Below are 22,337 nucleotides of genomic sequence, written 5' to 3' on the forward strand. Positions count from 1 at the left end.
CTGGACAACTACCCTCAACTGGTAACATATTTTGGTGAGCCAGCCAGAAGGTAAGCCCAAAGTTTGGAATTTGTTTTTTTCTTTTTCCTCTTTCTCTCTCTCCCTTTTCCTTTCCAAGTTGGGACCTTTGATGGACAGTGCCTAAGCATGGAGGCAACTGCAGGTTTCTGGCCGGGGCCACTCTCTGGGGAAACTAAAAGGTCCATGTGGAAGCACCTGACTGCCACCACCTGGTTCAGGTGAGGAACCTGAGTCCTTTTCTTCTTCAGTCTTTCAGTGGCCATTTCCTAGTAGCTCCTTGGTAATTGAAGGCAACTGGGGCTACTCTCTGGTGTTAACTGAAGGCCCAGGAGTGAATGGGGATAGCTGCCTTGCCCAGAATGGGGAAGGACTCTTTTCTTTCTTTTCCAGTTATAGTCCCTGATGCCTATGAGTGATGCAATTGGCAGTGGCAGCCTGTCCAGGGAAAATTTACACACGTTTCAGGTGGCTTAAGCCTTCTTTCCTTATGTTAAATTCTTCCCTTCCCCTGCTCGACTGGCTAAGGATAAGTCACAGGGTTTGGGCATATTGTGGTCTGTGTAACTCATGGAGGGGATTCATGAAAGGGAATCTATGTACAATTTAATCTTGTCCAAATTTAGAAAGTTAAAGAATTGCTTTAAGTGGGATAGGAAAAAAAATCCAAAGGTTTGTCTGAAAGTTAATTCTAGAAGTAGAGACCTTCATCCAGGGACAAGAGGGAAAGCTCATAGTGGGTCATCAGTGGTGGTCAGAATCATTCCAAAGTGGTGCTGGCACCCTTCTAAGGTCAGAGACGTCTAATGGACTAAGAGGGGTCTCTAGCACTAGAGGATTGACTGCCCCCACTCCCACCAAGGGGCTCAGTTAGGCAAAAGTCTAGCAGTGTGAAAGGAGGAATTAGATGAAGACTGAAGGGGCCTAGAGTCTTCCTCACTGTGCCTGTCCAGGAACATCATAATTACTATTGCAGAGCCCTGGGTAACCAGATGTCATGGGCACCCAAATTCAGTTTTTTTTTTTCCAACACGGGGCGAATTACTCTGTCCTTACTGCTTACGCAGTAAAACTTTCCTCCCAGTCCAAGAGTGTTATGGGAATGGAAGGAAAGCCACAAACGAGATTCTTTACTCCTCATTTGTCAATTTGAGAAACAAATCTTACAGCAGAAATCTTTAGTAGTTCCAAGCTGCCCTGTCCATCTGTTGGGAAGAGATATTATCATTAAAATAGGGGCACTACTACAATTTAAGCATCACCCAGTAAAATTGCTAATAGTCAAAAATACAGACAACATCCCAGACCACATTAATAAACAGGTTAACCTGCTAGCATGGTATGCTGGGAAACCAGGTGTATTAGTCCATTTTCACACTGCTGATAAGGACAAACTCGAGACTGGACAATTTACAAAAGAAAGAAATTTAATGGACTTGCAGTTCCACATAGCTGGGGAGGCCTCCAATCATGGTGGAAGGCAAGGAGGAGCAAGTCACATCCTACGTGGATGGCAGCAGGCAAAGAGAGAGGTTGTGTAGGGAAACTCCCTCTTATAAAACTCTCAGATCTCATGAGACTTGTTCATGATCATGAGAACAGCATGGGAAAGACCTTCCCCTATGATTCAATTATCTCCCACTGGGTGTCTCCTATAACATGTGGGAATTCAAGATGAGATTTGGGTGGAGACACAGCCAAACCATATCACCAGGGAAAGTTAAAACAGCAGTGCCAGTCAAAATACCAGTTTAAAGACCCCAGCTATTTCCCCAATTGAAAACAATACCGAATTAAGCTGGAAGCAAGAAAAGGCCTAGCATCCATAGTTGAGATATTGCTTACCCATGGGCAGTTAAAAACCTGCAATTCTCCCTGAAACACCCCCATCTTAACCATTCTAAAGCCCTTGAGGGAATACCTGCTAGTACAGGATTTCAGAATAATTTATCACACTGTTATCCCCATTCATCCATTGGTGGTGGATCCATATACCCTCCTGGCTCAGGTGCCAGGGGATGCAAAATGTTTCTCCTAGACCTAAAAGATGCTTTCGTCTATTCCTCTGGCCCCAGAATCCCAATACCTTTTTGCCTTTGAATGGGAAAATCCTAATACCAGAAAAAAATAATACACTTGGACAGTTCCCTCAGGGCTTTCAGGATATCCCTGATTTCTTAGCCTGATCTGTAGAGAGGGATCTGAGGGATCTGCAATTGGAGAACAGAAGTATATTCCAGTATGTGGTTGAAATTCTTGTGTGTAGCCCAACCCAGGAGGCTTCTGACCAAAATACTATAAAAACCTTGAATTTCCTGGCTGACAGAGGATGTGAAGTGTCCAAAAAGAAGGCTCAGATTACCCTCCAATGGATCCAATATTTAGGGTATGTCTTAACACCGGGAACCTGGCAAATATCTCCAGAATGAGTGCAAGCCATATGTGGTTCCCCCATTGCCACTAAGGAGCAGCTTTGTTCTTTCTGGGGAATGGCTGGGTTTTGCAGAATATTGGTACCAAATTTGGGACTTGTAGCAAAGCTCATATATGAAGCAACAAGGAGGCCTTAAAATGAGCTAGTGGAATCGACCCCAGAAATGAGAAGCCTTCACCAAGCTAAAATAGGCCCTTACCCAGGCTCCTGCTCTTGGCGTCGCAGACATAACTAAGCCCTTCTCCTTGTATGTTGCTGAGAAGGGCATAGCTGTGGGAGTGCTAGCCTAGAAATTAGGATCAGAACCCAGACCAACTGCCTGCTTTTCAAGGAAGTTGGATGGAGTAGCCTCGAGATGACCAAGTTTCCTGCAGGCAATAGCCACTGCTATGTTTGTGGAGGAAGCCACTAAAATCACCCTGGGCCAACCACTGGAAGTTCTAACCCCCATCAGGTAAAGCCAGTCTTAGAGATAAAAGGATGCATGTGGATGATGGAGGAAAGGTTAAACATATACCAGGCCATGCTGCTAGACAATCCAGATGTAACCCTTAGAACCTGTAACACCTTGAATCCAGCTTCATTGCTACCCACAGGCCCAATAACTGATCATTCCTGTGAGCAGGTCATTGTACACACATATATTAGCAGGCCTGATTTAAAAAATTAGCCTCTCCCAGATTCTGAGGATAACTGGTTCACAGATGGCAGTAGTTTTGTGTCAAATGGGGAGTGCTGAGTTGGATATGCAACAGTAAATCACAACACCATTATTGAAGCCCAGCCACTGCCCCCTGGCACATCAGCACAGAATACTTAAATCATTGTTCTTACCTGAGCACTACTGTTGAGACAAAGGAAAAAGCTTAACATTTATCTATCCAGATTCTAAATATGTGTTCCTTATGTTTCATGCTCATGCTCATGCCATGCTTTCCATGGTCAAAGTATTAGGATTTAAATAATTGGATACATCTTTCAAGGGTCAAGTCTGTGATACCTGAAGCCTCGGACCTGGAACCTGAAGTTTCCATCAGCCACTACACCTGTGAACCTGTGGAAGACCTGAAGTACCTGTTTAGAAGACAGCCAAAAGATAAGTAAATGCCTACCAACTTTCCTTGGTGTTTTTGTTGCATAGTTACTGTAGGCTGGATAACAGTAGCCATATTTTTATATATTTTTGCAGTTTTTCTTTTTTCAAATGTTTGGAATTACTTCCTTTGTAGCAATTAAGCAGAATGTTTTAATTCCTCCCTATAACAAACATTCCTGATAGTGTAGGTATCCACCCCCTGAAGTTCCCATTAGATCTTTTAACCAAATTCATTTCCTCTCACCTAGAGACCATCGAGCTTTGTATGATCATGCAACAACATTGCCAGCCAGTTCCAAATAAAGATAGCACCCCCAGTGATCAATAAATTACCCTGCCTCCACTAGATAGAGCAGGGAAAAATTTCCATGATCAACAATAGGTAGGGATTGTGCCCCAAGTTAGCATGAAGCAGTTACAGAAGAAAGACCATCAGTCCCTCTGCTTCCCATAAAGATTTATGGGAATCACATCTCTCAGGGGGAAAATGAGGCAGGAAAATAGGGTCTGGAGGCAGGAAACCTAAGGTTTATTCATGCTGACTGGATATCAGAGGCTACTCCCTTTATGGCCTCTCCTTCTGTGTGGCAGTTGAAAAATGAGACCAATATCCCTGATGAACATCGATGTGAAAATCCTCAATAAAATACTGGCAAACCGAATCCAGCAGCACATCAAAAAGTGTATCCACCATGATCAGGTTAGCTTCATCCCTGGGATGCAAGGCTGGTTCAACATATGCAAATCAATAAATGTAATACATCATATAAACAGAAGCAATGACTAAAACCGCATGATTATCTCAATAGATGCAGAAAAGGCCTTTGACAAAATTCAACAGCCCTTCATGCTAAACACTCTTAATAAACTAGGTATTGATGGAATGTATCTCAAAATAATAAGAGCTATTTATGACAAACCCACAGCCAGTATCATACTGAATGGGCAAAAACTGGAAGCATTCCCTTTGAAAACTGGCACAAGACAAGAATGCTCTCTCTCACCACTCCTATTCAACATAGTGTTGGAAGTTCTGGCCAGGGCAATCAGGTAAGAGAAAGAAAGAAAGGGTATTCAATTAGGAAAAGAGGAAGTCAAATTGTCCCTGTTTGCGGATGACATGATTGTATATTTAGAAAAACCCCATAGTCTCAGCCCAAAATCTCCTTAAGCTGATAAGCAACTTCAGCAAAGTCTCAGGATACAAAATCAATGTACAAAAATCACTAGCATTCCTATATACCAATAATAGACAAACAGAGAACCAAATCATGAGTGAACTCCCATTCACAATTGCTACAAAGAGAATAAAATACCTAGGAATCCAACTTACAAGGGATGTGAAGGACCTCTTCAAGGAGAACTACAAACCACTGCTCAACAAAATAAAAGAGGATACAAAAAAATGGAAGAACATTCCATGCTCACGGATAGGAAGAATCAATGTCATGAAAATGGCCATACTGCCCAAGGTAATTTATAGATTCAATGCCATTTCCATCAAGCTACCAATGTCTTTCTTCACAGAACTGGAAAAAACTACTCTAAAGTTCATATGGAACCAAAAAAGAGCCTGCATAGCCAAGACAATCCTAAGTCAAAAGAACAAAGCTAAAGGCATCATGCTACCTGACTTCAAATTATACTACAAGGCTACAGTAACCAAAACAGCATGGTACTGGTACCGGAAAAAAAGAGCCTTGAAACAGTCAACTCTGACTTTGACAAAACTGACAAAAAACAGAAAGGGGAGGACTCTATTAATAGCCATATGTAGAAAGCTGAAACTGGATCCCTTCCTTACACCATATACAAAAATTAACTCAAGATGGATTAAAGATTTAAATGTAAGACCTAAAACCATAAAAGTCCTGGAAGAAAACCTAGGCAATACCATTCAGGATGTAGGCATGGGCAAAGACTTCATGACTAAAACACCAAAAGCAATGGCAACAAAAGCCAAAATAGACAAATGGGATCTAATTAAACTAAAGAGCTTCTGCACAGCAGAAGAAACTATCATCAGAGTGAACAGGCAACCTACAGAATGGGAGGAAATCTTTGCAATCTACCCATCTGACAAAGGGCTAATATCCAGAATCTACAAATAACTTAAGCAAATTTACAAGAAAAAAAGAAACAACCCCATCAAAAAGTAGGCAAAGGATATGAACAGACACTTCTCAAAAGAAGACATTTATGCAGCCAACGGACACATGAAAAAATGTTTGTTATCACTGGTCATCAGAGAAATGCAAATCAAAACCACAATGAGATACCATCTCACGCCAGTTAGAATAGCCATCATTAAAAAGTCAGGAAACATGCTGGAGAGGATGTGGAGAAATAGGAACACTTTTACACTGTTGGTGGGAGTGTAAATTAGTTCAACCATTGTGAAAGTCAGTGTGGCAATTCTTCAAGGATCTAGAACTAGAAGTATCCTCTGACCTAGTGATCCCATTACTGGGTATATACCCAAAGGATTATGAATCATGCTACTATAAAAACACATGCACACATATGTTTATTGTGACTATATTCACAATAGCAAAGACTTGGAACCAACCCAAATGTCCATCAGTGGTAGACTGGAAATGTGGTACATATACACCATGGAATACTATGCAGCCAGAAAAAAGGATGAGTTTATGTCCTTTGTAGGGACATGGATGAAACTGGAAACCATCATTCTCAGCAAACTATCACAATGACAGAAAACCAAACACTGCATGTTCTCACTCATAGGTGGGAATTGAACAGTGAGAACACTTGGACACAGGGCAGGGAATATCACACACCAGGGCCTGTCGGGGGACGAGGGGTTGGGGGAGGGATAGCATTAGGAGAAATATGTATGTAAATGACAAGTTGATGGGTACAGCAAACCAACGTGGCACATGTATATCTATGTAACAAACCTGCATGTGTTCCCGTGTACCCTAGAACTTAAAGTATAATAAAATAAAATAAAATAATAGATGAATGGATAAAGGAAAAAAAAAGAAAAATGAAAGTACCTGTGATTGATTGATTGATTCCCTCCCACAAGCAATCAGACTGGTTGTGGGTCTATTCTTTATTCTGGTTGGTCCCCTCCCACAACAAATCAGACTGGTTGTGGGCCAATAGGAAATCTCTAGAAGTTATTTAACCCAAGCAAATTCTGTAACAGATGCACTTGAGCCACTTGCTCGTGCACACTCCCACCCTGTGGAGTGTACTTTCATTAAAATTCTCTGCTTTCACGCCTTGTTTTGATTGTGCGTTTTGTCCAATTCTTTGTTCAAAACATCAAGAACCTGGACAACTACCCTCATCCAGTAACAAGTAGACCAAAACATTGGTAGTTTTCAGGATAGACTTGGCAGTCTTGGCCTTGTGGTGGCAATTATATCCTTGAGTTCTTACACCTGTAATCCCAGCACTTTGGGAGGCCGAGGCTGGCAGATCACGATGTCAGGAGATGGAGACCATCCCGGGTAACGTGGTGAAACCCCGTCTCTACTAAAAATACAAAAAAAAAAATGAAAATTATCCAGGCATGGTGGCACGCGCCTGTAGTCCCAGCTACTCGGGACGCTGAGGCAGGAGAATCACTTGAACCTGGGAGGGGGAGGTTGCAGTGAGCTGAGAATGTGGCAGCAAAAAGACCTGTGATGAGGAAACCTGATAGTCCAATATCTAGGAAGCCAAGGAGAATTATACTTTCAAGAAGTAAGGGTGTACAGATAACAATTAAGAGAAGGATAAAGATCCAGGTCTTTGAAATTGTCCAAGAAGAACTTCCTCCACAAACTATTAAAGGGAGTATAACATACATACTACATGTTTTCTTTATCTTTCAGAATATATGGTATTGATAAATGTTTTAGATTTTACTTTCAAGAAATGGAGTAAACACCTTTGGTAATCAAGAAAGATTATTCTGTGATTGGTCAAAGTTATTAGACAAATTTATTATTATTAAAGTTATTAGATATTCATAGACTATATCTGATGATTAGTCCCTATTTTTGTAATATGTTAGTCTAGCTTCTGGATGCCTCTATATGGTACAATCAAACAAATTGTTTATATTTTCACTTATAGAATAACAGAAGATTGTTTATTCTGCCCTTTCATTATTTTAATTTTATAACTACTAGAAGGGCAAGGTATAATTTTATACAGTGATATATAAATATGGATAATTGGGGAAGGGAGGAAGGAGGTAAAAATCACAGCAGAAAAAAGCCTGTGCAATGGGCAGACATCTCTTGAGGTGGCTTGCTGGATACCAACATTTCTCCCTTTCGCAAACATTGGTCTCTTCTACAAGGCAGGGTCTCTGGTGGCCATGTTTGTAATATATCACTCTTTTGACATATGCTTTTGTCATAGTTGGTTGTGCTTGAGCAGGACATTTGACCCAAGTTGTGCTCAACATATGCTTTTTCCTAGAAATTAAAATTTGGGGACAGGAGGAGAGATACAGGTGGGAGGTCGCAGGAACTAAAGTCAAACTAAAGGAAAATCTGTGGCGAGAAGGTCCATGAAGTTCTACTGCTAAGGTTCCTGAAGTTGATCTGGTTCCTCTCCCTTCTGGACTTTTCGTTGGATTCCAGATATAATCTAATGTTCTTTCAATAGATTAGCCTTTGCTTAAATCTAGCTGGAGTTGGTTCTTTTGCTTAAAACCAAAAGTACAACTATTGCAGCCAGTTGGAATGAGGCAAACTGACAATAAATAGTAGATGCTAAGAAAATACCCTCCCAGTTTTTGCAAATAGCTGTCAATAATTTATCATCTAAGATCTTAAAGTATGGTATTTCATAACTTGTTTTCTGTTTGTAACATAAATAATGCTTCCATAATTACTAAAATAACACAAAATAACAACTTCATTAATTATTTTGGTTTAATTCTATAGATTCTTTAATTCATGTATGTTGTTTTTCATAGGCAGTCTTTCTTTAATCTTAATATTCAGGATCTATAGTCCACCTGCCCTCTATCTTCTTACTGCCATGAAATTGCAGGTCCAGAGAAAGAACCACAATCTACTCTTAATGTGAGATAACCAAAACAGTAACAGGGTAACATGACAGCTGATTTTATCTCAATGAACCTGTGACCTATGCAACTTTTTAAACCCAGGGTAAGAGTTATATTTACTTCAATAGTGCTACCATTGATGAGTGATTTTATACTGATCATATTATACAGAAAAGTTCTGAAAACGTGGAAATCCTACTGGAAACGTAAGAGATCACATTGTTCTTAAAAATCAGAGTCATAATCTTAGAATTGAAAGGAAGCATAACGACCATGAGGATAAGCGTCCATTTTTCTAGCTAAGAAAACTGAGGCAAACACAGGCTAGATGATCTTGCTGAGGTCACAGAGCCAATTACTCGTTGACTCCCAAACCCATAAATTTCTCATCACATACAAGAAAACGCTCTTTCCTGAGCACTTCTACACTCTGCTGTGTCATATGTGTCTTTCCACTTTCCAGTATGTCCAACCTCTGGTATGTTCTCAATTAGCATTTGGTACCTGGGAAGTCTTCAAGGATTTTATGGTTGAGGAAGGTCTGCACTGAGTCTATAAGGGTTGGTAAAAATTGAGTAAGTAAAGAAGGCAGAGCACACCAGGCAAAGTGAAAGACTTGAGAGAGGACGTAGGAGTGTGGGGTGTTGCGGGACAGTTAGGAGACCAGCCTGATTGGAATGCAAGGAGTATGTTGGAGTGCAGCTAGGAATAGAGAGATAAGCTTCAGCTTATTCCTCAAGTTCACCTCAAATAAAATATTAGTAATATCTTCCTGCTTCCTTCAGATGAATTAAGTAAGCCCTCCTCTATGATCTTATTGCTTTTGGTACATGAATGGAGACAAATCATCATGTTATATTGATATTGTTTGTATTTATTTATGTATGTAGCCTAAGGGCCAGGAGTATGTATTAGACATCCATGTGTTGACAATAATAAGGTGTAGTCTTCATAATTACTATTTTTTTTTTACACCTGGCCAACTTATTCACATTTTTACAAGATCCCTGTAGACATTTGCATTTTCAGGTCCTGGATTAGAGAATAAATCCAAATTATTTGGATACACCTGTAAGCCACTTCATGAACTGACTTTCACAGGCCTATTTCCTCCAGAATAAGAATTTAGTTGGTAAATAAATTAACCAGCTATTTATTGAGGGCTTACCATATGCAATTAACCTCAAAGTACAGGTACATCAATTATTTCCCATTCTGAGCTTTCTATTTTTTTCTGTTGCTAGCTTTTGTTGTTGCTTTTGTGTGTAATTCTTGCACTTCTCTCATCCTATTAATGAGGCTCAGCCCTAGGTCATATCCTCTCTGAAAGCTTTTCCCAATCTCCCTCCACCATGTCCTCATAGTGTTACTGGTGGAAGGTCTTGACTACGAGTCATCCAGATTCTTGACACTTTGAACAAAGAATTGGACAAAATGCACAAACAAAGCAATGAAAGAATGAAGCAACAAAAGCACAGATTTATTGAAAGTACACACCACAGAGTGGAAGCAGGCTCGAGCAAGTCATTCAAGAGCCCTAATTACAGAATTTTCTGGGGTTTAAAGACCCTCTAGAGGCTTCCCATTGATTACTTGGTTATATGCCATGTAAATGAAGATTTGGCCTATGACTAGTATGATTGGTTGTGAGAGAGGACCAATCAGAGGTACATTCCATTTTTCATCTGTGCACAGTGGAAGTGGGCATGTTGCAAAGGGAGTAGCCTCTGACCCTTTTGTCACTTGGGTGTGGAGAGGTGGGGTTTTCCTTTTGATTCAGTTTTAGGAAGTCAGCATGAATTGGTCTTAGGTTCCCTGCCTCCAGACCCTATTCTCTTGCCTAAATATTTCTTCGGCAAGCCTCTGCTATGGCCTTATTCCCATCAATGCAGTTATCTCTGTATGTCTGCCTTCCTGACCAGAACAGGAAGGCCTTAAGGCTGAGAGAGTGTCTTTTTTGTTTTCTTCTCCACTGGCTGAAAGAAACATTGGCACTTAGTGGTGCTAAACTGAATGATTAAATAAATGAAAATGAGTAAAGTTTTCTTATTAGATCAGTGTGGTGGTTTAATATAAATAAACTTATACACACACATTCTTAGTGAAATTATGTTTTGTAGAAACAATAAATGGAAGCTCACTCCATAAAACAAAAGCGAAACTGCTCTGGTTAAAGAGAAGGAACACCTTTAATTATTTGAGTAATTTGTAAACCAGTGGACTATATAGGTAATTTCTAAGGTCCACTTCAGATCTAACTGTTGAGTTTATGTCTATCAATGGAAATCTGAAGTCAATAACAAAACAAATATTACAGCCTAGTTAGCATTGCTAAGATCCATAAAAGGCACTAGGAAGAGCCAAAATAAAATTTTTATAAAGTTAAACTTCTGAAATTAAATAGACCAATGAATCAGACATTATAGTGTATTTAAGTCTTTGTCTTAAGTACGTTTGAGATAACTCGTGGCATACGTGTAGAGAATGATATATATTCTCTGAGTTCCCAGTGCTAGGGATTTTAACAGCCCAGTTTATAAAAGACTCCTCCAAAAAAGAAAAAAAAAAGTTTCCAAGGAGAAAACAGCCTTGAAAATGCAGCAAGTCTCTAACCCATCAACACCAGGATTCCCGCTTATCTTCTAGAGGAGCTTGAAACCTCTTCAGGGAGGACTTAAACATCTGGCTTACCCACAAGTCTTTTGTTTGGGTTACTTTTGATGTTTTTCATGTGAAATATGGGGCAATAATAGTTCTTATGAGGTTATTTTGAAAACTAAAAACAATCCTGCTTGTTAAATGCTTAGCAAAGTGACTGCCAAAAAAACCCAATAGCTATTATCATTACCTCCTGAGTCAACTAGGCAGCTCAGCTACTTTAAAAGATGTAAACAATATTAGTAATAATGTATATAGATATTTGTTAAATGAACAAATAGCAGTTCAGAGCAGAGAACTGTGCTGTTGACCTTGTCCATTAATTTTTGACCCATATTTGTTTTTTTCCTTTGGACTTTTATTTACTTATTTGGTTTTTCCAGTTTTATTTAGATTCAATGTACAAATAAAATTGTATGAATTTAAGGTGTACAACATGATGATTCAATATTTGTATAAGTTGTGAAATGAGTTCCATAATAAATTAACACATTACATTGATTTATTTAATCCTCACAATAATACAATGAGGTGGTACTACTAATATAATTGTATTTCACAGATTTGAGTTGCTGAGAGGTTGATTAGCTTGTCCTTTGGGAAAGTTATTCTGAGAAGTTATCTTGTTTGGCATCGTTAGGACTCAAAACCAGTTCTGTCTGTCTCCAAAACCCATGCTCAGATTCCCACTCCACCTTACATTCTCCTTCACTCTTGGAAGTGGAGCCTGGACCTTTAAAAAGCCACACTTGGCAAGACACTGGTTGAAAAATAAGTCTCTGCTTAGTTCCAGGAAGTCCTGGGTTCTGCACACCATTTGATACACATAGTATCTAGTCCAAATGATTTCAGTTTTTTTCTTTCACTTTGACCATTAGCTAGTTCTAGCATAATTTATGCACCCTAGCTTTGGCCCCTAAAAATATTTCATCTTGGTAAACTGATGTTATCCTGTGCCTATTCTGTCCTCCAGTCTTCTGTTGTTTTTCTGACTTACTCTCTGGTATTAGTTCTGATGTCTCACTTCTTTCATTTTCTATGTTGAAAGACTGGATCAACTGGACAGATTGGAAGGTGTTGATCAGGTGAAGCATGTTTCTGGAGAGGAGACGAGGAATATAGTTGGGTAGAAGAGTGTCCCAGGCAGAAATGTGTAAAGGATATTATATAGAAGTTGCCTAATAATGAGACAGTATTGTTTGAATTGAAATAAAGACTTGCAGGCATAAAACTGGAATTTTTACATGGTTATAATAATGGCCTTAGTTCTGTGAGGATCCAGATCTTAATACTTATTCAACAAATATTTCTCGAGTGTCTACCATATGTGCCAGTTATTGTTCTAAGACTGCAGGAATTTACTAGTAACAAGATATGAAAGTTCACTGTTCTCATGAGGTCCATATTCTGGTGGACTCTGGTGAAGGCTTATGCGGGAGCAGTCGTAAACATAATAACTAAGTTTTAAGAATTTAGATTCATATTCTTTGCAGAAAATAAAATAGAGTAATATAAGAGTTGCTTAGGTGGGGGAAGTGAAGCAATTATAGATTGGAGTATCAAATCAAGTTTTTCTGAGAATGTGTCATGACTGCTGAAATTTTAGTGTCTACAAGAAAACAACCTTGCAAAAATCTGGTGGCTGAGCTTCCAGGAAAACTGCCTCACAAGAAAAAGGGAAACTTGTTATCAAAAGTGCTCCGTTTTCTGTCCTGTAAGAGCTCCGATTCCAGGAAGTAAATGCTAGATGTTTCTCTAATCGCATATGTGATCCATATGTCCCTGAGACATTAGATTTCTAAATTTAATACCCAATTCCTCCTCATTTCAAACCCTGACTTCCTTGTTAACGAATTCAGGCCCTTGTAGATTTTTCTTTTCCTGAGTATTCTTGGCATCCCTAAAAGGCATATTCAATGCTCTAGGGAATCTGTTCTGGTTATTGTTCCCTGTCACTGTTGCTGGATGAGCTGCTGTCACTGCCTTTGCCGCTGGCTGAGTCACTGCTTGCCTTGACAGCTCTGCACTAGCCTTTGCCCTAACAGAGATTAGTCATGCAGTGTCTCTTGAGTTAAACTCTGACACTATGGATGCAAGCTAGAGAGCTGTCGGTAATGCTACCTACCTCCACTAAGCTGGAGACTCAGTACAAGTCAACTGAAATGGAGAAGCTTCTTTAATTTTTACATGAATCTGAAAGTGTTACAGAGTTTGGTGAGCCAGTTCTTTCAGTTCTGTTCACAATCCTCTTCTCCTCAGGGAGCACCATACTACGTGGGTGGCTGAGTTGGCAGAAACTTCTGTAACAACTGTCTAATGGACCTTATTGGCAGCCAACTCTCTGAATCCTTTCTTGTGTCTAGGGAATCCTTGCCCTCTGTATTTTGGTAAGAGGTCAGAGCCCACTTCCCACTATAAAATTGTAAATTGTTAACATACTTGCTTTCTCAGCCTCCTTTGAAACTAATGTATAGATACATGCCCTAGGCATTGCTAATCAAAGGAACCTGCTTGGTGTCTGAAGTATAGGGTCTAATGTTCAGTGGTAACAGCATCCTCACAAGACTAGTTTTGTGGTTTAGTTTGAAGCTTCATTTCTGGCTGCATTGTCCCCAAGCTTTCTAGAATTTCTATGAGCTAGTCAATATCTTTAATATCTTCCTTAAATTGGACAGAGCCACTTTTGGCTGCTTGTTACATAAGCATGTGAAGAAAAGGGCCAAGAAAAAGGCTAAGAGAAGGGAAGTACTTATTTCTTGTGCGTGGGGGAAAATATTCTCCTCTTCTCTTCAATTGAATATGAACAAAAAAAGCACAGAGTCCTGATTGCCTTTGGCAGTCATCCTGCAATTGCAAGGGAATCACTTGTGAATGAAGCCAATATGAGGACAGCAGAATGAAGAATGATAAAGCATTTAGATAATATCATTGAGCCTTTGATTGTACTGTACTTAGAGTCTACTCTGCTTTTGAATTTGAAATTACATGAGATAATATGTTTTCTATTGATAAGCAAGCTTAAGTTAGGATTTTCTGCTGTAACTATCTATACTACGATAGATACAATAGATACAAATAATAATGGCTAGCCTTTATTGAGAATTTAAAATTTTGCAGGAACCTTTTATTTATTCGACAAATATCAATTGAGCATCTACATATATTTACTTATTTAACTGTTATAATAATTCTAATATTACAACAATACAGTATAGTCATGTGTCTCATAACAATGTTTTGATCATGATGAACTGCATATCTGATGGTGGTCCCATAACATCATATTGGAGCTGAAAAATTCCTATCACCTAGAGATGTTGTAGCCATTGTAGTGTCATAGCACAATACCTTTTCTATATTTAGAGATGTTTATATATATGCAGACATCATAGTGCTACAATAACCTATAGTATTTAGTACAGTGACCTGCTGTATAGGTTTGTAGCACAGGAGCAATAGGCTGTACCATCTAAACTAGATGTGTAATAAGCCTGGGTGTGGCAGAAGCTCATGTAACAACTCTCTAACGGACCCTATTGGTAGCCAACTCTCTGAATCTTTTGCTGTGCCTAGGTAATTTCTGCCCTATGTATCTTGGTAAGAGGTCAGAGCGCACTTCCCAATATAAAATTGTAAATTGCAAAATACTTGCTTTCTCAGCCTCCTTGCTATTTAGGTTTGTGTAAGTACACTCTGTTTGCACAATGACAAAATCACCTAATGATGCATTTATCAGAATGTATACCTGCTGTTAAGTGATGCATAACTGTATTATGTATGCAGCTGGATGTATATATTTATACATAGACATGTGCATAAATACGGATATATATGTGCATAAATATAGACATAAGCATGTATATGGATATTCATATAGGTATAGGTATGGCTATGGCTATAAGTATAGATGAAGGTATAAACACAGAGATAAAGATTATGCAACTAGGTGACAAATGAGATTTCTGTGTTGTCCTGAAATAGCTAAAATCCGAAGCTGAAGATACAAGTTGCTAAGTGTCCCCATGTCCTAAGAGTATAGTGCACAAGTAGTTAAAGCTACCAATATTTTCCAAAATTCTTATTGAGGAGTGCCAGTTCAGAGAACTGGCCCAATCACCAACATCACCCAGGTACTGTTAGAGGAGGTCTTAAGATTGGATGATGTGCCCTTTTGGAGAATGCAGTGTTTATGAAGTGTGGCTGTTTCTTTCCCATCACAGCAGTTAACAGTTTAAACAACATTTATTTTTTCAACCTCATAATCAGAATAGCCTACTACTCAATAGAAGATATTGCCCTGTACCCTGCCTCTCTCACTCAGCCCATTTCATCTTTTAATACCACGTCCAGAATTAGGTAGTATGCTTTGGGGGTATAAATAATAGAAACTATGGCTTAAACTTGCTGAAACATTAGTAAGAAAATTTTTGGTTTAATTCTCTGAAAAATCCAGAAATAGGACAGATCAGGTTTGGATGATTGCAAGACTTTCTGTTCTCCTTTCTGTGGTGTTAGGTTAATTAGCCTCGTGGATGTAGAGTGGCTGCTAGTAGTAATCAAGCATATGTGTTTCTCCGGTTAGTCCAGTGAGAAAGAACTTTTGTCTAAATATGCCAACCAAGAGTCCTGAGATTCATATTGACTAAACTGTTTAAGTCACATGCCCAACAATCTATCAGTGACTTTGGTCAGGGGAAGAGATCATGTTTGCTGTCTTAGGTCAACCAAGGTCTACCCCTGAGGTTGGAGAATCTGAGTCAGCTTTACATAAAATATGTAGGTTACATGGGCACGAATATGGATATCTAAATTAAAACCTGAAAGCTGTTAGGAAGGGAGAATAGAACATGAATGTTGCAAAACAATCAATAATGTTTCCTCCAAGGAAAGTTAATGACCTAATGAGAGGCAATCAATAGTGAGGATCTATGTAAACCCTAGATAAGAGGCAGAAAAATTCGGTATCCCAAATAATAGGTAACAGATGTGCAGCTTTTAGAGCAAGGTTGGGATAGCTTTGAAGAATTCTTTCTCAATAAAGATCTTCTTACCCTTTCACCGGCATCTGTATTCATTTGTGGAAAGTCAGGTTAGGTGGTATCTAAAACAGGTGGAGGAAGGCTATTCCTTATAGTGATCCATTGGTAGAAGCACTGACTTTATTGTAGCTGCTTAGTGATGAGGAGCATCTGCCCACTGACAACAGTTCAGCTGGAGAAATGGTAATGTTGGCCCCTGCCTCCAGTTTTCTCTTCCCTAGAAGAGAAGAGACACACTCTGTGGAACAGAAAAGGAAGGAGCACACCACCTAGGCTTATTTCCAAAAGCTGGTTGAATATTTCTATCTGAATGTTCCATCAGTACTTTAAAGTAATCATTTCTTTCGTGCCCCCTCCTCTCTACCTAGCTATTCCTTGTCTTCTCTACTTTGGTGATGATATCGCTGCCTACCAGGCCACCCAAGGCCAAAAACTTGGGAATTGTCCTAGATTTCCCTACCTGTATTACTTCCCCTTGTCAGAAGCAATCCCTGTTGATTGGTTTCTAAATATCAGCTAAAACTATTTTCTCTTCTAGCATCACCACAAATACATACCTTAGGTATTTACATAAATTGCCTTGGACTCATACAGTTAGCTCCAGATTAGTCTCCTAGATACTGGACACCCTTTCTTGACTTTGCTACTAAAGTGAGCATTCTGGAACACAAACCTACATGCATTATAGTTCATCTCTCAAAATTCTTTATTATTTCAGTCACTTAAGTTGGAGCCTCTACCAATGGAGATAAAATGAAAAACCCTTTATTCTGACAGCTGGCACACAAGGACCTTTATAATGTGGCTCCTGCATACCAACTCTAGCCACATCATTTCTTATTTTCTTTTTCTCTCCTCTTAATCCAGGTCCTGGATCAATCACTTTTCATAAATGTGAAATGTCTCCTTTCGTTGGTCTGTGCTGTTTCTTTCCTCTTCTCTGAGGATCTCCATTTATAAAGCTCACATATTAAATCCGCTGTGTGTGTGTGTTTCACAAATTTTCCAAGCTTACTTGACGTTTCTTCTTCTATGTTCTTGTTAGTGTTTTGTAGAGAGTTTGGTCTTTGTCACACTGCATTGAAATTGTTTCCATGTGTTTCCCCATTCAGCCAGCCAACATTTCTTGGACACCTTTTATGTGTGAAGAATAATTCTAGGTGCTGGCCACATAAAAGTAAATACTTCATACATATTGACTTCAATCAGCACTTAGGTAGAGATAGGCATTTAAATCAGTAAAGATAATAAAAGTGTTCTAGATGCTCAGATGTGTCTCTCAACAGAGTATCTGATCATAAATAAGCATAAAGAAGAGAGGGGCAATTTTGCTTGGAGTTGGAAATTGTGTGTCAGATCAGAGCTAGTTAACTTTACATGTGCTATCTCATTTATTCTTTTCACCAACAAAAGATATTTAATCGAGACTGAGGAAAAGATGGCCAATGAGATGCAGCCAGCAGGTGTCACTCCCACCAAGAGAGACCAAATTATTGAGTAAACCAACATAATTTGGGCAGATCTTCAGAGAGAAAATGCCAAGAGTGGATGGAGAGATGATGCTGAAGCTGTAGCTGAAGAAAGAGGAAGCTGGGAACCCTGCATGGGGCACCTGAATGCGAGGGCTAACTCCCAGCCTTGAATGGCTCCTGGGAAAGTGGTGAGTGAGGGAACTGACGGGTGGCTCACTCTCACTGCAGACATCTGGGATCCTAGCTACAGGGGAACCCGTATCCCCATGGACATGTGAGCTGGCAGGTGGATTGCCCCTGGGAGAAGGCAGAGACAGGATTTTGGACAGCAGAGATCCCAGGAACTTTTGAGTGCTTGGAAGCTCTGATGGAGCATGGTCATAGGTACCCATCCCCCGAAGCCCCCAATCCTCTTCTTGGAGGCTCTGGCTCTAGCTGACCACCAAGCCAGGAGAAACTGGGGCTGGCTGCCTCATGGGACTGGGACATGTCTATTCCATAAGACTTCCTGCCCACCAGCCTCTCCCAAGGCCCATGCCTAGCCACCTCACAGGAGTGGGTACCAAACACAGCCTCTGCAGCCCAATCTGAATCCATTGCCCCACCTGAGTATTTTTCTGGTGACCTGAAAGCACATCAGATTCCCTAATGCATTTGGAACCCAAACCCAAGCCACAGAACATCCTGGTACCCCCCAGAGCTGTGGCATGCAGCTTGGGAGTACCAAGCTGAGATCTGTGACCAGCAATTAAGTCGGGGTGGAGCCCTCACTCTCAGAGCACTGAGATGGGCAAGACTTGTGGGTTTCTGGGCCAGGGCAGGAATGGGGCATGCCTCCCTCCACAGGGCTGGCCCAGAAAGGATGTGGCCTTTCAATTGCAGCCCCTGCACAAGGGAGCCGCATGGCCCACAACACCTAACAACAACAACAACAACAACAAAATGCAAATGTGGCACAAGTGATTGGAGGGGACTTCCCCAAGGCCAAGAAGCAGACCTCATGAGGGGGCCATCTCTCTCCCATCCATACACTGGAGAGTATGCCTTTGAATGAAAGGAAGTCCAAAAAGGCTATGCAACTGGGTATTAGCCTAGCTACCAACCATTACTTATAAGCACTGTCTACTGGATCAGAGCTCAAACTATACCACCAAAAATTATTGGGCTAATACATACACTGTTGAAACCAAGTACAGGAATTCACTTACATATAAAAATTCCTTACAGAGCCCTGGCCTGAAAGTATCAAAAAAGAAGCCAACGGACTATACTCAACGTACACCACAATTAAAGGAGCATCAGCTCTCCCAGATGAGAAAGAATCAGCACAAGAACTTTGACAATTCAGAAAGCCAGAGTGTCACCTTACCTCCAAAAAGTCCACTTGCTCTCTAGCAATGGTTCTTAATGAGATTGAAATGTCTAAAATGACAAACATAGAATTCAGAATCTGGGTGGAAAGGAAGCGCATTGAGATCAGAAGGAAGTTGAAACCCAATCCAAGAAATCCAAAGCATCCAGTAAAATAATCCAAGAGCTGAAATACAAAATAGCTATTTTAAGATAAAACCAAACTGAACTTCTAGAGCTGAAAAATTCACTACAAGAATTTTATAATACAATTGGAAGTATTAACAGCATAATAAATCAATCTGGGGAAAGAATCTGAGTTTAAAGCCTGGTTATTCGGATTAACTCAAACCAAAAAAAAAAAAAAAAAAAGAATTTTGAAAAATGAACAATGAACAAAACCTCCAAGAAGTATGGGATTATGTAAAGAGACAAAAGCTATGACTCATTGGCATTCCTGAGAGAAAAGGAGAGAGAATAAGCAACTTGGAAAATATATCTGAGGGTAGAGTTGATGAAAATTTATCTAATCTTGCTAGAGAGATTGACATGCAATTCCAAGAAACAGAGAACTCTAACTATACACTATACAAGCATCCCCAAGGCACATAGTCATCAGACTCACCAAGGACAATACAAAAGGAAAAATCTTATAGGCAGCTTGAGATAAGGGTCAATTCATGTACAGATAGAAAGCCATCAGGCTGGCAGAAGACCTCTCACCAGAAACTGTACAAGCCAGAAGAGATGGGGCCTCTTTTCAGTGTCCTTAAAAGAAATTCTAACCAAGAATTTTTATATCCTACTAAACTAAGATTCATAAGTGAAGGAGAAATAAAATCTTTCTCAGGCAAGCAAATGCTCAGGGGATAATTTCAACTAGACCAGCCTTACAATAAGTCCTCAATGGTATACTAAACATGATATCAAAAGAATGACAGTTGCTACCGTGAAAAGACACTTAAGCACATAGCCTACAGGCACTATAAAGCAATTATCCAATCAAGTCTGCGTAACAACCAGCTAACAACACAATGACAGGATCAAAAGCTCACATATCAATACTAACCTTGAATGTAAATGGGCTAATTGCCTCACGTAAAAGGCATAGGGTAACAAGCTGGATAAAGGCATAGGGTAACAAGCTGGATCAAGAGATCCACCTCACATGTAATAACACCCACAGGCTCAAAGTAAAGTAATGGAGAAGGATCTACCATGCAAATGGAAATAAAAGAGCAAAGAGCAGGAGTCACTTTTTTTTTTTTTTTTTTTTTTTTGAGATCAAATCTCACTCCATCACCAGGCTGGAGTACAGTGGCACAATCTCGGCTCACTGCAACCTCTGCATCCCAGGTTCAAGTGATTCTTCTGCCTCAGCCTCCCTAGTAGCTGGGACTACAGGCGCTCGCCACCATGCCTGGCTGATTCTTTTTATTTTTAGTAGAGACGGGGTTTCACTATGTTGTCCAGGATGGTCTTGATCTCTTGACCTCATGATCCTCCCGCCTCGGCATCCCAAATTGCTGGGATTGCAGGTGTGAGCCACTGCATCTGGCCTGGAGTCACTATTCTTATGTCAGATAAAACAGATTGTAAACCAATAAAAATTAAGGACAAAGAAGTGTATTACATAATGACAAAGGGTACATTCCAACAAGAAGACTTAATTATCCTAAATTTATACACATCCAACACTGGAGCACCCAGGTTCATAAAACAAGTTCTTCCTGGCCTACAAAAAGACTTAGATAACCACACACTAATAGTAGGGGAACTTCAACACCCCACTGGATAGATCCATCAAGGTAGAAAACTAACAAACTCTGGATTTAAACTTGACACTTGACCAATGGGACTTAATAGACATCTACAGAACATTGTATCCAACAACCACAGAATATACATTCTTCTCACCTGCACACAGAACATATTCTAAGATTTACCACATTCTTTGTCATGAAAGTCTCTAAACTCAAAAAATTGGCCAGGCACAGTGGCTCACACTGGTAATCCCAGCACTTTGGGAAGCTGAGGTAGGTGGATCAACTTGAGGTCAAAAGTTTAAGACCAGCTTGGCCAACATGGTGAAACCCTATCTCTAGTAAAGATACAATTTTTTTTTTTTTTTTTTGCACCTGCATTCTCAGCTACTGGGGAGGCTGAGGCGTGAGAATCACTTGAACTTGAGAGGTGGAGATTGCAGCGAGCCAAGATTGTGCCACTGCGCTCCAGTCTGGGCAGCAGAGCGAGACTCTGTCTAAATAAATAAATTAATTTAAAAAATTGAAATCATACCAAGCACACTCTGAGATCACAGTAAAATAATACAAACCGATATCAAGAAAATCTCTCAGCCAGGCGCAGTGGCTCATGCCTATAATCCCAGCACTTTGGGAGGCTGAGGTGGGCGGATCACGAGGTCGGGAGATTGAGACCATCTTGGCTAACATGGTGAAACCCTGTCTCTACTAAAAATACAAAAAATTAGCTGAGCATGGTGGCGGGTGCCTGTAGTCCCAGCTACTCGGGAGGCTGAGGCAGGAGAATGGCATGAACCCAGGAGGCAGAGCTTGCAGTGAGCCGAGATGGCGCCACTGGACTCTAGCCTGGGCGACAGAGTGAGACTCCATCTCAAAAAAAAAATAAATAAATAAAAAAGAAAGAAAGAAAAAAGAAAATCTCTCAAAACTACACAAATACATGGAAATTAAATAACTTGCTAACTAATAACTCCTGGGTTAACCTCAAAATTAAGACAAAAATCAAAAAGTTTTTGAAATTAATGAACATAGGAAAGCAGCTTATCAAAATCTCTGTGATGAGCTAAAGCAGTGTTAAGAGAAAAGCTTATGATGCTAAACACTTCATCAAGAAGTTATAAAGATCTCAAATTAACAATCTAACTTTGCATCTAAAGGAACCAGAGAAAAAGGAACAAACCAACTCCAAAGCTAGCAGAGGAAAGGAAATAACTGAAATTAGAGAACTGAATGGAATTGAGACACAAAAAACTGCATGAAAGATCAATGAAACCAAGAGTTGATTTCTTGAAAAAACAAGATTGATAGAACAATAGCTAGATTAACAAAGAAAAGAAAGAGAAAATCCAAATAAGTACAATCAGAAATGATAAAGACAGCATTACAACCAATCCTGCAGAAATACAAGATTCTCAGAGCATACTATGAATAACTTTATGCATACAAGCAAGAAAACCTAGATGGAAATA

At 39.8% G+C, this 22,337-nt stretch overlaps 1 long non-coding RNA gene across 1 annotated transcript in view; it reads left to right on the forward strand.

Moving 5' to 3' along the window:
* LOC131384188 (uncharacterized) overlaps nt 1-22,337 on the forward strand; it is an 80,154-nt gene that overhangs the window by 1,718 nt on the left and 56,099 nt on the right. Inside the window, exon 2 of the long non-coding RNA XR_009214786.1 lies at nt 17,697-17,943. This is a non-coding gene — a long non-coding RNA (uncharacterized LOC131384188). The remainder of the gene's footprint in view (nt 1-17,696; nt 17,944-22,337) is intronic.

Source organism: Hylobates moloch, unplaced genomic scaffold (genome assembly GCF_009828535.3).
Source record: "Hylobates moloch isolate HMO894 unplaced genomic scaffold, HMol_V3 SCAFFOLD_9, whole genome shotgun sequence".
Classification (NCBI taxonomy): Eukaryota; Metazoa; Chordata; class Mammalia; order Primates; family Hylobatidae; genus Hylobates; species Hylobates moloch.